Here is a 5,386-nt window from a genome sequence, read left to right as displayed (position 1 = left end):
CAAGTAAAACTAAAGATTGATTCCATGTTCTGCAACTAGTCCATGTGACTCTAAACAAAATTATTTCAAGATGGTGTGACAATTGCAATCAAAGTTTTTTTGGAAGGTATTAGAAATCAATTTTGAAGTCTACACATCCCATCAAGGCTTTTTAACACATTAAAGAAGGCCCAAGCGTAAAATAAAAAGATAGCCTTTAATAATAAATTCAAAATCATATATATGGTCATTAATATTGAAATATGATTCTCTATATAATTTTCATATGAAGGGTGACTTATATTCATGCAAACATTGGTTGAAAATTGGGGGTGTTTACTAGTAATTTATGATAGTAAGCATATGTTTAGATTCACCCCTATGAGAGGATAAGGGGAATATTCTCATATTACCCTTCAAGCATTTTTTCAATATTTATTTATAATTACAAAAAAAGGAGAAACCGATCAACACACAAAGAAATGTAGGATAGAGATATTCATGAAAGCATTAGTAAAAAAAGGGTGTGTTTACTAATGACTATTATAATCAAATCATCCTTGCATGTAGTATTATATTTTCATGGCTTGATTCTAAAATAGTTAGGCTCGCCTATCAAACTGTTACAAGCATTCTCATCTTTCAAATGCTCACCACTATATTTGTGTTTAATCTCATTTTTGCATAGTATATCAGTATCTGTACTGGTTAAATCTATAAAAAAAAATGTTTGAAAAGAGACTAAAATGCCTACAGGATTTACAACCTTCAAAGCATTTAAATTGGAAAACACAAAAATGGAAGAAAGATGCTAGCAATCAAATACTTTGACTAATGACGACACCTGCAATCATGGAGAAATTAAAATTAAGATCCCTCAGTAGACTCCACGAAACATGTCACTTAGTCACATGATAATGACAATTTATTTAAGATAATTCACTTCCATGATCTCTGAGTTCAGAAGAGAAAATACATATAATATGGTAATAGTTATGCTCCACTGCTTAAACTCTCAGCGGGTTTGAATACTCCTTTAGAAGGATAGCCAGCTAAAGAACAAAACCATTTGAAACATGGGAAGCTAATCACCATCATAAGTGTGCATATTTTGGTGCTGACAACTCATCAATGGCACCTAAAAAATGATAGAACATATAACAAACAACACTTTCACATATAAGGTTCTAATGCATGCACATCACAGTCAATTTCTATTACATGAGAAATGAAACATTTTTAGAAGTCACCTTCTATACTTTGAAACCACCTTAGTATGCTTATGAGACAACTCTGCATCAAACTGAATTTCAATAGTGGAATTTTTCATTAATCATGCAGGTCATAAATTATAACTTGAATCCAAAACCTCGAAGGCGAAGAAACATTTCTTTAAACCTAAAAATGAAATCAAACGACCTACTCGTATAGATATCACAACTCGAATAAAAATGTAGAGAGGACATATTAGCACCAAAAGACACTAAAATAAATGACTAGCTTCTTTTGCTCCTTTTTTCCTTGTCTCTATCCCTTTCCTTTCCCTCTCTCTTTCTCTATCACGATCCATATCCCTCTCTTCCCTTGCCCCTATCCATGTCTTTGTCCCTATCCCTGTCATGATTGTTATGTTCTCTACTACTACTCCTCCCTCTCCCCCTTCCAGCATAAAAATCATGAATCCTATCTCTATTACCATCTCTTTCATGACAAACAGAAATAGTATCAGGATCTCATTCCCCATCCCCATCAAAACCATTCTCCTTATTCTCTCTTTCCCTTTCTTTACTTAACCTGTGTGAAGGACTCTTGGTACGGTTCCCACCAAAAAGAAAAATAAGTAACCACAAATATATTAATCATGTAGATACCATTTGTTATAAACCTGGCTTAAATGAGTTGCAATTTCCAAGCACCAAAGACTTCATATGGAACCCACTTCAATCAAATGCAATCCAACAAATATACAATTTCATGCATTAACTGCCATGCCATATGAATGCCTGTAGTATCTAGAATCTGATCTAGTGTCTTTATTAGTCACATGATCTATTAACCCATATTCAACTTCTAATCTCTTTATGTGGGAAGAGACTTTTCTTTCAATTTCTTCGACATTCTTAGTGCCACATTCTTCAAGATACTTAGGATACTCCATGAGTGTTACCTCCAATTGACGTATATTTTTCCTGATATTACACGTTTATAGTATCAAACCAGATGGTATATATATAAAGGAACAAAATAAATTAGCATCCTAGAGGCAAGGAGAATCACCTGCGACCTTCATCCATTCCACTGTCATTAAGAGTAGAAGCAATGTTGTCCATTGTGACTTCTTGTTTGTCTTCTTTCCCAGAACCCCCAAATATGTCATCACTACCAGAAGAAGAGTAATTCAAACCAAGTCCCTTAAGCTCTGCCTTGTCCTCTGTATTAGTTCCACCATCCTCACAAGTCCACTTTGAAGCCTGTAATACATGATGTGTTTTCATAGATTTTCATGTTAAAGGTTTTAGATCTGGCTGTGGGATTGATGACTTTGAGGTCCCCACCACACCAACATTTTTTGGTAAAGTTCCACTGCAAGAGGCATCCACTGATTCACGTTCCTCAGCCCGTGACCATAAAGATGATTCTTCCTGAACATTTTGCCTAGATCTGGACATATAGTCCTTATCATCATCAAGTATGGATTTTATTTCTTCACCTGTGCTCCACCTTCCCCCTCCCAATTTTAAATAAGCATTAGTTTCTCTTACATGCTTCCCTCTGATTTCAAAGTTATACCCATACTTGACATCCTCATCTTGATCTTGGTTATTATGCTTCTCTGCTTCTTCTAAGCTAAGAAATCGGGAAACCATTACCTCCCTACCACAATGAATAGATAAACCATTTTTTCTACACTGTCTTTCAAGCTCCACAAGAGGAATACTAAACAATTCTCAAGTTGCTTCTCCCTATCCAATTGCTAGAGAAACATCTTGATTTGGACCATATCCCTCTATTATGTCTGTAAGATTGGCTTTAGAACTATCAAGGTCCTTTAATGGTGGGGCATCTCCAGATATTGAATGAAAAGGAGGGACACCTAAATTTCCAGACCGAAGAAAGGTAGGCCCTCAATCCATTAACATAAGCATCTGAAAAAAGAAACCACTCTAACCAAACCTGGAGAGCTTTCAATGCTCTCTCCTTCAAATCTTCTGTTGTAATCCGACCAATGATGTTTCAGTATAAGTCATTAAACATTTCCATAATATCAGGCAATGCTGGTTCAAACTTTGTCCTAAATGCAGAAGCATCTTTAACATGAGCACTACTATTGTGAAGAATATCATACACTAACATGAGCCTTGCAAATTTAATTGGAATAGGCATCTCCTTTAGAGTCAAAGACTCTGTAAGTACCTCAACTACCTCGCTAGTTGCGTCAGCATTATCTAGAGAAAACCCCATTGATTCTTTTATCTGATTTCTCTCCAAGGTTAAAGCACATAGCATGTCCTCAAATTCATCTCTCTGGCTCTCTATTAAGGTGTGTTCCTGATCCACTCTCCGGAACTTCTAGCAGCGTAAGTTGCATTTGAGGCTTTCTCATGCTCATGCACGTGTTCAAATTTAATCACACAAGTGGGGGAACTTAGACGCATTCCGAATTGAAAAAAAAGATTGTTGTGGAAATATGTCTAAAAGATTCATTGCTTGCAGTGAAAGGTGCATATTTTTTTCACAAGTGTGAAACAAATCATGTTACAAATATTTGAGGGAGGGATTGCTTTAAAAAGTCAAGTTTTAGCCTACGTTTATTATGGGTCAGTTCTTATGGAATCATAAAGCACCTAAATATTGATTGTATGCATGCCAACAAAATACATGTATACCAAACTGGAGCAATCAAAGCTACAGGTACAATGTTGAGATTTGGATCTGCAAAGCCTCTGGACTATATAAGTTTTCAAGTAATTTCTAGAAAGGACAAACCGTAGTCTTTTAGTTGTAGACCCAAGATATATTTTATTGTTTTCATAAAATTAGAAAATGTGGAGAATCTGAATCTCAGTGTAAGTTAAAGGTGCTTGATCTTCATACATGGTTTGTTTTCATCATTACTATCCTTAACATGTTCTATTATTCAGAGTGCGATTTCGTGAATTGGCATATGTGTTTTCCCATATTTTTGTTTTTATATCCCACACAATTGGAATCCTGCTACATTTAGCCTCCTCTACTTCCCCGGGTTACAGGTGTTAAAGAGGGTACAAAACGCTAATGATATGTTCTTTTACCATAAGTTCTTCTCATTTTTTCAATAGATTTTGTGGAATTTTTACGCATGCCAATTATGTGGCAAGAAACAATGTTCCATTATTCTTTTTTATCATCTCTTGTTTCTAAGTTAGCATGCTTCTGTTGTACTAGTTCATTACGCCTATGTCGTGTAAATATCGAGTTGAATGGTTTTTACATTTGATTTCCACTATAGTAAACAACTGAATATATATTTTTTCTGTGTAGGTTGGATGATAGGATGACACACTTTGATTTCCAATAGTTCTCTCTTTTTCATATACTATTACAAGTGCACAAATACAAACTCACTTTTATTTTTATGTGGATAAGCAAATGATGATAGCTTTGTATTTTGTAGTGACAAGGATAACTATGTATTGGAGCTAGACCTTGAGCCCTTCAATTCATCCTTTCCTTACCCAACACGACCATCTCCTATTGGTAATGGAGTTCAATTTTTGAACCGACATTTGTCTTCAATACTATTTCATGATAAAGAAAGCACACAGTCATTGTTGGATTTCCTTTGAGCACACAAATACCACAGTCATGCCATTTTTCTTTACTTGGTTAATATATTGCATCATTATGTTTGATAGTTAACTCATTATTGTTTTATGCACAATAAATCTCTATCAAATAGTAGAGATGGATGACATGACTGTTTTAGAGATAGATAATATGAATTGATTAAAAATTCATAGGGCTATTTCAATTCTCATCTTTCCATTTCACTTCTTTAGAGAAAACTATATATTCAAATACAAACTCAACTCAAATCAAAATAAAATAGAGAATCCCAATTATGAAGATGTTTCTCTCTCCATACCTTGCAATTGCATTATTTTTCTGAATTATACTTGAATTTCACTGATAATAACCTAGATTTATATCTTGCTTTTAACACCAAATTGACATCATGGTAAACATACAAATATCTCGTTAAATATGACCTAAAGATGATTCAAACAATATTACCTTTAGTCTAAGCACATGGCAGAGTCATTTATGAGGTCTGAAGTTTTATTAGAGCCACTGTTTGTTTGTTTGTTTTGGTTAGAAAAGGGTTTGTTCTTGCTTTTATAAGAATTTCAATTTATCATATGTAGCA

The 5,386-nt window shown here is 34.4% G+C and overlaps 1 pseudogene; it reads right to left on the bottom strand.

Moving 5' to 3' along the window:
- Nucleotides 1-1,951: 1,951 nt before the first annotated feature.
- Nucleotides 1,952-3,635, bottom strand: LOC149185448 (protein RRC1 pseudogene; annotated as a pseudogene).
- Nucleotides 3,636-5,386: the final 1,751 nt, after the last annotated feature.

The sequence above is a fragment of the Pinus tabuliformis genome, chromosome 3_2, assembly GCF_031772625.1.
Source record: "Pinus tabuliformis cultivar Carrire ecotype Pingquan chromosome 3_2, CPIR1, whole genome shotgun sequence".
NCBI lineage: Eukaryota > Viridiplantae > Streptophyta > Pinopsida > Pinales > Pinaceae > Pinus > Pinus tabuliformis.
Note: the sequence above shows the minus strand (reverse complement) of the source record. Positions and strands in the feature narration are given on the sequence as shown.